The sequence below is a fragment of the Balaenoptera physalus genome (assembly GCF_965194825.1).
Source record: "Balaenoptera physalus genome assembly, chromosome: 17".
Classification (NCBI taxonomy): domain Eukaryota; kingdom Metazoa; phylum Chordata; class Mammalia; order Artiodactyla; family Balaenopteridae; genus Balaenoptera; species Balaenoptera physalus.
In genome coordinates, this window is record NC_138895.1 from 68,805,153 (window position 1) to 68,818,652 (window position 13,500).

The following is a 13,500-nucleotide window of genomic DNA, read 5'->3' on the forward strand; positions in this document are numbered from 1 at the left end:
GCTTTCCCATGCATTCTAGACATAGCCTAGTTTTGAAGACCAGAGAAGAGGAGATTCATCTTAGACAAGGCAAACGTCATTGCATTTCATTTCATCTGATTGTTCATTTCCTCTTTGGAAATATAAACCAGTTCACAGGGAAAATAGTCTAATAATCAACCTCCCTAACTTCAAGGGTATAATTGTTTCTGCAAAAGCTCCTCTGTAGTTATATTAAAATTGTTTGAAATTTCCTCTCATTTTTACTCTTCATCAGTTATCATCATAATAGTCTTGGAATTTCAAAGTTATGTCAGAACATTTATGATAGAAAACCATAAAGGGCATAAAGCCAAATATTGTACCTTAATTCCAGGGGATTCATACACATATTTTGCTGCAGTTCTATATTTATTATTTTTATTTGACATGTCCTAACAGCACAAACTATATAGTTCTCAAAATATCTCTGATCATGTGGACTAAAAGAAATTTCTATTTTTGTTTACAATCCTCTTAAGTCTGTTATTTTTTCTTAAGTATGAGGTTATTGAGGGAATTAGAAATATAAGTAAAATTATATCTGACCTTGGAATTACAAAATACAACAGATGTTATAGTGGAGAATATAAAATTCTTAGAGCTATAGCCCCAAAACACTAAATTATATTAAGGTACTTCTAATTGAAAATTTTGAGAATTAACCCCAGGTTTTGATAGTATCAGCTGTCCTTGGACACTTGAATGTCCATAATTAGAATAAGGTGATGAATAAAAAAATATATATATAATACATGTAGCATATACATATGTACACATACATATATCCACATACATGTATAAATACATATTAAAAAGTTAATAAATATGACTAATTAAAACACGTGCACACGCACACACCCCTACATGCATCATAGTAAAACTGGAGAACTCTAAATGAAAGAGACTTTTTAAATAGCCAGAGTACAAATCATCTAAAATCTATTGGTTTTTACATTGACAGTTGACTTCTCATGAGCAACAATGGAATCCAAAAGTTAATGAGTAGAAGGAAAATAACTGTACATCGAGAAGTCTAAATTCAGCAAAACTGTCTATTAAGAACAAAGTCAAAATAAGGATATTTTCCAAAACAGATAAATATACAAGAAGGATGTAAATTAAAATTTGGCAATGTATACTTTTGAGCATTGCGATTGTCACAATGTGTTTTTAAATAAATATTTATGATAATACACAGGCAGTCCTAGCTTTGCACAATAGTGCAGGACCATAAAAATGACTAAAATCTTGCAAAGCGATCTTTTTAATAATCAATTTAAAAAATTACAATTGTTCCATGACCTTTAAAATTTTTTTGTCAAAACATTAAATACTTTTTTACTGTCAGTTATAAATATATAAGGAAATGAAAAATAGTAAAACTAACATTTATTTAGTATACTGTAATTTAAAACATTAGAAATATTGAGAAAGTATTTTGTTTCTGGTAAAAACTTATCAAGATTAGTTTGAGCAGTGCTTGCCTTCTTCTCATTGTATAACTTATAATATGGAGTGAACATCTTCATTATGCCTTGCCAAATTATAATACTCATTTCTAAGTTTGGATGAGCTTCCAGCACTTTATCCTTTGTGCTTTTAATGTCATGAACTATCTCCAAGAGTAGCTTTAATATGTTGTTTGCCAGGATCACTTCCTCTGGGTTATCTTTTACCACAACTACTTTCCTCATTTATATTGACAAGATCATCTTCACCAAGTTCCTCTAGCTCTTTACCTACACTCTTCTAACAGCAGCACTCTCAACATTCTCACAAGCAGCTATTTCTTCCAAAACTCCATTTTTACAGCTGATTCAAATTTCACTTGCAGCCTTGTCAATTTTTTGACTCTGTTACATTTCATCTTTGTTGGCTAATTCCTTCTTTTGGTTATCAATTTTTGTAAAATGCTGCATGAGTTTATTGCCAAGAGACTAGAAGAATACATCTATATGCTTTGCTCTCTGTAAATGAACTGAACAACAGATGTGCTGTGAGCGTATCACTGACAGACTCTGAAAGAAGTGGCACGATTGGTCACTGATCACAGGTAGCATTGGTTATTTACATAGTCATTTGTGGAATGAATATCTAGCAGCAAAGTTTGTATTTTATGCAATGATTCACAGTTAATACAACACGGTAACTGAAATTTGAACCGTGTTGATGGGAGACTGGTGTTATTTAATGAAACCATGATAACTGATGTTTGTGCATATCAGAAGCATGCAAAATAAGGATTGGTTACACGTGATATGTATTATTGTGTATGATTTTCTATATTTTCTACAATGAACATTTATTACTTTTGTAATAAGTAAAAAATTTCAGACCAATAAAAGTTGAGAGTATTTACCACCAACAGTCATTCAGAAAAGTAACTGAAAAGGATTGTGCTTCTGGCAGAAAGGAAATAATACCAAATGGGAGGTCTGAGAGGCAAGATGGACTGAAAGAAGATATTGGTAAATATATGCATGTATCTTTTATAAATGACCTTATTAAAATATATGTAGAAGGACAAGATGAAACAATTTCTATCACAACCCTTCCAAGTTAATAATTATCAAGTGCTTTAATTCCAGTTTTGGGGTATGAATATTGATCGCTTTGTTAAACATTGTTTGCATGTTACAAAAGCTGGGGTGAGCACTAAAAGAATACAGAGAATGTGCATTGCACAAAATGGAGGGGAAAGAATAGGAGAGAAATAGTTAGAAACTTAATCCAAAGAAAGAAAAGAGGGAATATAAACCAAAAAAAAAAAGGAAAAAATAGACAGTAAAATGGAACAAACAACATCTTTCACAGTACATATTAAATAATATAATGCATATAAAAGTGACAGTTGCATTCCAGACCTATATTAGACGTTTAACAAATATAAGTTGAGTCTGGATCAGAAGTTCATCATGTATATATGACAGAACAAGAGTCTCTTATATGTCTGAGATCTTGGGGCAAGATTGGACTTAAAAATAAGTATCCAAAGTATAGAATGCTTGTTGTACAACGTTAAAATATGCAATTGCTTGTGTAACAAATAAGATCTCTGTACCATGTAGAGTTTGCTCACATAGTGTAATTGTGACACATTCAAAACAATTTGGGGTCAGGTCTACCGATAGAAATGCTGAATGCCTCAACTGGCTGGCCATCATTATAATACTAAATTCTTAAAACACACAGGACCTCGCTCTAAAACTCACCTCTAGAGTTCCTAAATAGTTGTGTGTATATCTACTGGGAAAATGCACACATCTATCTGCCCTTTCTTGGAGACCCAAAATTTGGAGCAAATACAATTTTGATTTTTCTTTGGTGATGACTGGGGATTCCTACCTTAGGGTACATAAACTGACTTAAGATCTGGTAACTAGACTGAGTTCACAGTAAGTTTTTAATAATCACTCAATACAGCAGAATGGGTTGGAATGAGCAACTGGGATAAAGCCCAAAGAAAGTTAAAATGATTAAAACTGGGGAAAACAGCTTCCATGAGGAACACAAAATAACTTTGTTTGCTTATCTTAGGAAAAGAAAAAGGGTCCACAAGGAATGTGGGATATTTAATAAAAAAGTCCCCACCCCTCAGAGGACTGTTGTTGATGTTAAACAGCTTTTCAGTTTTTATCTGAGAGTACATGGCAGTGATTTTCAAAAGGCACTAAGCATAGATTCCTCAAGGTAAAAGTGAGTGGAAATGCAATCATCGGGAAAGAACATAAAGCTTTTTCTGAAGACTTTTAGGAAAAAGAAACGAGAACTACTTTTCTTAAGCACCTATTTATTACGTGACAAACTTTGCCGGATAAGATAGAGGCACATCTTTACCTATCTATATTTTTAAATATATCAAATATGTATGCATATGTATATAATTCAGCTTCTAAACAACCCTTAGATAAAGAAGAATTAACAATTTAATTTTACAATATAGGAAACGGAATCAGAGACTTAGCACTTTGCCTAAGTACATGATGGAGGCTCCAAGACTGAAACTTATGTCTCTCTGGTACCATTTTCCCTGCCTTTTACTCTGCCCCATCCTTCAGGTCTGTTTGGATTGATTTCACTGATTCCCTGCCTCTAAGCAGGAAGTAGAGTGACGGACAACCCAAGCTTTCCTAAACTCACACTTAAGGTTCTTCTAGTTCAGGAAGCAGCAAACATTTTCTGTAAAGGATCAGATAGGATTTTATGCTTTGCAGGCCATGTGGTCTCTGTCACAACTATGCTGTCATTGTTGCATGAAAACAGCCATACACAGCCATAAATTAATGAGCTTGGCTGTGTTCCTGTAAAACTTCACTTATAGCCACTGAAATCTGAATTTCATATAATTCTCAGGCATCACAAAATATTCTTCTTTTGTTGCTTTTTTCCAACCATTTAAAAATTTACAAAAGATTCTTAGTTCATGGGTCATACTAAAAAAGGCAGTAGGTCAGATCTGGCTCATGGGCCATAGTGTACCAATCCCTGCTCTAGTAAAAAATTTTTTAAAAACCTACAGGAAAGCATTACCCTCTGCTGCTTTTATTGTCTAGTTTGTGGAGAATCAAAGCAGCCTTCCCTGGTAAGCAAGTTGAGTGAAAGTCTGTTAGAGGGGTGTGATAGGGAGGGTGTGAGGGAGGGAGATGCAAGAGGGAAGAGATATGGGAACATATGTATAACTGATTCACCTTGTTATAAAGCAGAAACTAACACACCATTGTCAAGCAATTATACTCCAATAAAGATGTTAAAAAAAAAAAAAAAAAGAAAGCAAACCATTTTAATGAATACTCTCCCTTTGTATCTGGCAAGGTTGTTTTCGGTCAGGCAGGTTCTTTGTTGTTGTTGTTTTTATAACATCTTTATTGGAGTATAATTGCTTTACAATGGTGTGTTAGTTTCTGCTGTACAACAAAGTGAACCAGCTATATGTATACATATATCCCAGTATCTCCTCTCTCTTGCATCTCCCTCCCACCCTCCCTATCCCACCCCTCTAGGTGGACACAAAGCACTGATCTGATCTCCCTGTGCTATGTGGCTGCTTCCCACTAGCTATCTATTTTACATTTGGTAGTATATATAACTCCATGCCACGCTCTCATTTCTTCTGAGCTTACCCTTCCCCCTCCCCGTGTCCTCAAGTCCATTCTCTATATCTGCATCTTTATTCCTGTCCAAGCAGGTTCACTGGATTAAAGTTTGCAGTTGGAGAGTAGACATTAGGCTTTGGTTCATTAACTTCACAATGAGACTATCTTGGCATCAAGGATTTAACATTCTGGAAATGGCCTCTGGCTAGAAAGAATGAGAATTCAGTCTTTAATCCTACGTTCCTCTGGAAAAAAAAAAAAAAAAAATCCACCTAAATAAATTGAGAAATCACTTCTCCAAGATAAATATTTCTGGAGACAATATGAAGTTCATGAAAATGAAAGCTTGACAACTATGGATGTATCTTGAGCTTCTGGGGATTTAAAAGGAGATTGACCATTTTTCTTAAAAGGTTTGAGGATTAGGGAAAGGCACATCTTCATCAGAATTGAAGTCCTCGTGGTTTTTAGCCTTTGCAGTTCTAATTCAAACAAAACTGGAGACTAGCAATTCAAGCCCTGTGGGATTTACAGCAGGAAGATTGTATCATTTTAGGTTTACCAGTTTGTTCATATCACAAAAGTTTTGGCATGGAATTATTGCATAAATCCTCAACTCCTATTTAAGTTTCCATCTGCTCGATGAAAGCATCTACACCAAGGACATTTGCTGCTTCCTCTAAAATCAGAGTCCTGGCCCAAACCAAAGTGTTTATTCAACAGCTACCAACAGTAGCAAGCCTGCAGATGAGGAGCGGGGGCTACCTATCGCTTGTGCCTCTGGAAAGGGGGTGCCAGGCCATTACTGGCCTTAAATATCCCTGCCAGCCATTCAATAAACATAGTCTGAACGCTTATTGTGCTAGTAAAAATATACAAACAGGTAATACATTTTACTACTAATACACAAATAGCTCATTTGCTTGCATTCAGCAGATGTTTAACACATTTTCTAGATGAATGATTTGATTAGGTGAGTGAATTAGTGAGTTCTCAACAAAAAAGATTTTGTTGCCAAAACTGGGTATTGGCAAGAGGTACTGTCAACGTTGGCATGGCTCCTGCTAGAGGAATTCTTATTCTTATAAATTACTCGCCACTTTTGAGCACTTTGCTTGTGCCAGAAACTCATTTTCACTGTGAGAGGAGTGCTAATCTGATTCTGATTTTACAGACAGGCAGTTGAGACTGCGAAGTAAATTGACCTAATTCACACAGAAGGGACCAAATTAAGACCCAAACCCATTTCTGTTTGACTCAAAACTCTATGGGCTTAACGTCTACTCATTGCAGCCTCTTAGAACATAAGCTTATTACAGTTCATCACTGGAGAGAGGACAAGAGAATGATTACTTACACCAGTATGTTGATTCTCCTTCAGGAAGCCCTAGCACTCCCATTCTACGTCATGGCATTTCTGGGGAAATCAGACGGTACTCAGAGACATACTGAAATCCAAAATCCAGAAGAATACAAGCAAACAGACTAGCATTCAGGTACGCAAGCCTCCTGAACACGTCCTGTCATTTTCACTTTTTCTTTCCCTGGTATTAACTACATGTGGATTCCATTTGCCGATTTCCAGTCCCGTCCCCTCATTACAACTCTTTCCAAACTGCCTTTTGCTGCTTCCTTGGAGTTTAGGTCTTTCTTTTGGGTAGCAGAGTCACGGTGATAGAGGATGAGGGGGAGGAACAATGATTCATTATGCATTTGCCCAAGATCTTGCCAAGACTAGGATCAAAGATGCAAACTGCTGGATTAGTCAAACACGCAATACACTTTGAAAGCAAGACCTCTTTTATGTTGAAGGTGCAGTGTGTAGGAGAAAGCAATAAATGTCTCCCCTGTTCTTAGGCTTTTTTTCCAGAAATAAGTTCATTCTTCCAAGGAGCCTGGTTTGAGTAACAGGGTGGGGCAAACACATCCAAATACAGATAAGTCAGGCACCAAAGAACATAGAGCGCTTCAGCCAAACACAACATTCGACAGAGTTTTAATAAAAAACAAATTTAAAAATATCACTCCCTATTTCAGTTTATGTTCTGAATATTTTTTCTTTGACATATCTGTTGTATAGAATCTATGTGATTGTGTTTGTACGTTCTGTGAGGTTTGGATCAAATATTAAAGGAAAAAGAAGACAGCCTTCCTTGGCAAATTTAATAGTGTGATCATTCATCATACACTAATCAGGTAAAACAGAGGGCACAAATGGGTAATCCATGGACCTATTTAGACGAGGGGCATGTTTTTAAAGGGCACGATGTTAGAAACTCTGATTTTTTTCTTTTTATAACATTTAAAATTCCACATAAAAATTCAGCTTGGAGCTCAAAAAAATCTCCTAAATGATGATTTCTTGTAGCAACAGTCAGTTGAAGCTGAGTAGAAACTGCCCCTGTAGATAGAATCTACATAATCCAGGTCAGCATAATGCCCAACCTGGTGAACGAATTATATGACAACCCCAGAAGAATTTGAGTTCACGACCTCTGATGCCCAAAAAGTTAAGGACTTCTCATTAAACTACTCTCCATGTGGGGAGAAGAGAGAAATCTTCAGAATTTTCTAATAACTTGAGGAGATTTTACATCATAAGAGTTTCTCCCTGTACCTATTCTTGCTGTATTAACCCCCTCCTATGTTAGAATTACTTCCATAAAGTGGGTCATAGCCTTCAGGTTGATGGGAAAAGGCTGAGAACGTCTTTAGAGATTTGAATCAACTGAGAAAAGAGTGAACTTGAACATATTCAGAATATTTATTTCAAGGATCACTAAATAAAGTTCAGTTTGTGCTATTGGTTTACACTGGCAGAGATGAGTTAAAATGATTACTGAGCACTTTGGGAGCCGATTATAACAATGGAAAAGTAACTTCTGCATAATGAATGAGTGAGTCAGAGCAATTGTGCGGAAACTTTTCTAACACAAGAAATGTTTCCTCTTACAGAATCTTTTGTATTCCAAAATGTAAAACAAATAAACAAGTTTTTTTCACTTGAATATGAGGAGGGATTTCCCCCCTCTTTTGTAACACCTACTCAACCCCTAGGGCACAACAAATAAGAGTTTGAGAACCAGGGAAAAGGATTATACCTTATAGTTTTAGGTTACTTTCAGCTTTAAATATCTGTAATTCATTGCAACTGGAATAACATCTGTTTCTCATAAAGTCCTCTTACTAGCCATATCACCTCAGGCAGGTAACAAAGTCTCTGAGCCTCTTATTTTATAAAATAAGGATAATAAAAACGGACAGTAATACACATACACACATACTAAGTGTTTGTGTGTTGTTTGTATTTTGGGTCCATTCCTTCCCTATCATCACCCTAATTAGATTCAGATAAACTTGGTTCCATTCCCCAATTCCAAAGGTGACACAAGACACAGGCGATGACACAGACATAGAAAAATCATGCCCAGAAGCTATCAGTAAAGTGTTGCTCTTTCTGGGGAACGGAGCAATAGAATGGAGAAGACCCAGAGCCATTTGCAGGCATCTTTGCCACTCTGTGATAAAAGGCTACCTGAGAATGATGCCACCAGAGATCAGAGCAGAGGAAAAAAAAGAATGAAACCTCCCTGATCCTTATTGCCACACCCAGACTATCCCAGACTTTGTGAAGTGACATAAGCCAATATATTTTCTTAATTTAAAAGCTAGTTCATTTTGAGTTTTCTGTCATTTGCAACCAGTAGAGTGTTAATAACAGGGTCTTAACTATGGGGTGGCACTAAAGATTAAATTAAGCCATGGAAATGAAAGCAATGTGTAAAGTGCTAGCATTACTTTCCTCAAATCAGCATTTCAGGACATTCCATCATTCTCATTCAAAAGGAATTTCCATCTTTTACCATCAAATTTCATACTATTTCTGATTCAAGGTGAGCCAAACGTTTTGTCTATTGTGTAATTTTTTCTTTTTGCCGACAAGTCACAGTTATTTCAACATCTATTCAGTCTATAATGTATAACTACTTACAAACAGCAGCGGTTCTGCCAATACACGACAGGAAAATTCACCACCAACGTGTGCTACCAACAAGTCAAGTCAGAGATGCCAGGTCATTGGCATTTTTCCGATTACATTTGATTTGCTCAATGCCAAAGCTCTCTGGATTTCTAGAGCATGTAAAGTTGCATTACCAGGATTCAGCTACATTTTAAAACATAGAAATGGACAAAATCAGGAAGAGGAGCATGGGATATAATCTGGGGGAAAAAAAAGACTAAGTCGAATTACTTCAAGAGTAGACAGGGAGTTATGAAGAATAATTTAAAATACAGGAAACTAGTGATATCATAGAAGCTAAGGGAGAAGACTTTCAAGGATTTCAAAAGTTACAGAAAATACATGAAGAGATGAAGATGGGGAAATATCCACTGGATTGGTGACCTATGCTAGAGCATATTCAGTACAGTTAGGGAAGGGAAAGGGAGATTGGAGCAGAAAAAATAGTAAATGAGAGATAAGTAAGTAAATGCAGTGATTATTAACTATTCTTTTGGAAGTTTAGAGATGAGAAAAAAAGGAAGAATTTCATTAGAATGAGAATACTGAGTCCAAAAGAAAAATACTGAATGAACTGAGTGGAAATTGACCCATGTCCATATATTATTCTAATTTCTTATACATAATACAATTAAGCTAAAAACTTGAACGTCAAAACAGCCTCTGGACTGACCTGATAATTCATGAGTTTAAATAGACTATATGTTTCTTGAAGGTAGAGACAATACCTTCTAATTTGTTGACTTCTCCATGATACCTAGCTCTGTGAATGGGACAGAGGGGCTACAGGATTGAAATAACCATGTGAATAAACAAATTTAAAAATGTTAGTTTTGTCACAGTTCATTAAACCGTTTCAGATTATTTTATGTCCTCTGTGCAAGAAATGTAAATCTTTGAACAAATAAACTGAAATCTTCAAGTCTTTTATTGACAAAATGACCCAGAAGGGCATAAAGGGCAGTCAGTTATAATAATGATATAATGGTTGTTTCAAATTGATTCAACAGTTATGAAAAAAAACTGTCTGCAAAAGAAACAAAAGTGTTCTTTTCAAGGAAGTAATGAAACAACTTTGAAGGAACACTTTTTCTCTTTAGATATCCAAAAAATAATAAACTTATAACCAGTTAGCATGAATTTGCAAACTATGTCTATCTATTCTTCTCATTGAAATATTGAATTTATACCTCAAGGAAAGGGTTATATGGATTGTATATTACCAGTTTTAATAAAGCAGTATATGGGGAAGCAGTTACAAATCTGAATGTAAATCTATCTTAGCTACCCCAAGCTACCTGCCCACACTGTCTTAGGTCAGATTCTTGGTAGCAGAGCCTATAGGGTACAGGTGCCCAATATTTATTAAGGAAGTGTTCCCGGGAAGACTGGTGAAGGAATAAGGAAAGCAGCTTAGGGAAGGGAGAAGAGACCCAGAAAGGATGGATTTTAGGATAAGTCCCAGCTTCAGTCAGGCTGCTTCAGTCCTGCACTAGTCAGTCACTGGTACAAGCCACTGATAGTGGGCAGGCAAACAGGCAGTATGTAAATTTTCAGGCAGAACTGCAGAGGTGGTTCGGTCTAATTGCTCAAGGGTAAGTCTCTAAATATAGTTGAAGGTTCTACTTAACCAGCAAATACACAGAAGTGGGGTGTTGGGTATGTAGAACCAGTGTAAGGGATCAAAGGGGATTGGAGAGACCACCAATAAAACTCATACTCTAGGCTAGCTATTTTTTTCTTTTTATATTTTATTGAGGTATAGTTCATTTACAATATTATATTAGTTTCAGGTGTACAACACAGTGATTCAAAAATTGTATAGCTTATACTCCATTTAAAGTTATTATAGGGCTTCCCTGGTGGCTCAGTGGTTAAGAATCTGCCTGCCAATGCAGGGGACACTTGTCCGAACCCTGGTCCAGGAAGATCCCACATGCTGTGGAGCAACTAAGCCCGTGCGCCACAACTACTGAGCCTGCGCTCTAGAGCCCGTGTGCCACAACTACTGAGCCCGTGTGCCACAAGTACTGAAGCCCATGCACCTAGAGCCCTTGCTCTGCAACAAGATAAACCACCGCAATGAGAAGCCCACACACCGCAACAAAGAGTAGCCCCAGCTCAACACAACTAAAGAAAGCCCACACACAGCAACAAAGACCCAACATAGCCAAAAATAAATAAATAAATAAATTTATATTTTTAAAAAGTTATTATAAAATATTGGCTATATTCCCTGTTCTGTATAATATATACCTGTATCTTATTTTCATGGGTTAGATTGATTCATTCTATTAGAGAAGATGGAAAGCCAAAAACTATACTTCCTAGACTTCCTTGAGGCTAAATTCCTGTATTAGAAATAGATTCTATGAGATTTGGACAGTGGGAATGAGGTAGAGAAATCTTCCTGCAGCTGTTGACTACTGTTGCTATCTAGGAGGGTCATAAAGACAGAAGTATTCCCTGAGCAGTATTGTGAAATACATTCTCCAACTCTGAACAGGTCAAAAAGCAGTGGCAGAGCATCAAAAAGGATAAAATATTTAGGAGTAAACGTAACCAAGGTGAAAGACTTGTACACTGACAACTACAAAACATTGATGAAAGAAACTAAAGCAGACAGAAATAAATGGAAAGACTATGTTCATGGATTAGAAGATTTCATATTGTTAAAATGTTCATACTGGGACTTCCCTGGTGGCACAGTGGTTAAGAATCCACCTGCCAATGCAGGGGACATGGGTTCGAGCCCTGGTCCAGGAAGATCCCACATGCCGTGGAGCAACTAAGCCCGAGTACCAAAACTAGTGAGCCTGTGTGCCACAACTACTGAAGCCCGTGCACCTAGAGCCTGTGCTCTGCAGCAAGAGAAGCCACCACAACGAGAAGCCCGCGCACCGCAACGAAGAGTAGCCCCTACTCGCCGCAACTAGAGAAAGCCCACACGCAGCAACAAAGACCCAACGTGGCCAAAAGTAAATTAATTAATTAGTTAAATTTTAAAAAGTGTTCATACTACCCAAAGCAATTTATTAATTTAATGCAATCCCTGTCAAAATCCCAATGGCATTTTTTGCTGAAATTGAAAAAGAATCCTAAAACTTATATGAAATTTCAAAGGCCCTCAAATATGCAAAATGATATTGAGAAAGAAAAACAAAACTAGACACTTCATACTTCCTGATTTCAAAACATATTGCAAAACTACACTAGTCAAAATACTATGATACTGGCATATAGACCGACTGAACAAAACAGAGTGACCAGAAATAAATTCTCACATGTATGGTCAAATATAGCAAGAATACACAATGGAATAAGGATAGTGTCATCAACAAATGGTATTGGGAAAACAGAATATCCACATGCAAAAGAATGAAGTTGGACACTTACCTTACACCATATACAAAAATTAACTCAAAATGGATTAAAGAGCTAAATATAAAACCCAGAACTGTAACATAAGAAAAAAGCTTTATAACCTTGAGTTTTTGAGAATGATCTCATGGATATGACACCAAAAGCATAGACAACATAAAATAGACAAATGGGACTACATCAAACTAAGAAGCTCTACACAGCAAAGGAAACAACCAACAGAATGAAAAGGCAATTTATGGAATGGGACAAAATATTTCCAAACCATATACATGATAAGGGGTTAATATCCAGAATATTAAAGAATTCCTATGACTCAACAAAAATAATCTGATTTTTTTAATTGGCAAAGGACTTGAATAGACATTTCTCCAAAGAAGATACATAAATGGCCAACAAGCATATGAAAAGATACTCAAAATCACTAATCATCAGGGAAATGCACATCAAAACCACGATGAACTATAACTTCACACCTGTTAGAATGTTTTCTGTTCTTTTGATAATGAGCAACAAGTACTGGAAAGAATGTGAGGAAATTGCACTTGTCCACTGTTGGTGGAAATGTAAAGCGGTTTAGCTGCTGTGTAAAACAGTATGGAGATTCTTTAAAAAATTAAAATAAAATTACCATATGATCCAGCAAACCTACTTCTAGGCATATATCAAAAGAATTGAAAATAGGATCTCCAGGAGATATTTGCACACCAATGTTCACTGCAACATTATTTGCAATAGCCAAAAGGTGGAAGCAACCTAAACGTCCACCAACAGATGAATGGATAAAGAACATGTAGTATATACATACAGTAGAATATTATTTAGCATTTAAAAAAACCTTGTCATATGCTACAACATGAATGAAACTTGAGAACATTATGATAAGTGAAATAAGCCAATCACAAGAAGACAAATACTACATGATTCCACTAACATGAGGTATCTAAAGCAGTCAAACTCTTAGAAACAAAGTAGAATGGTGGT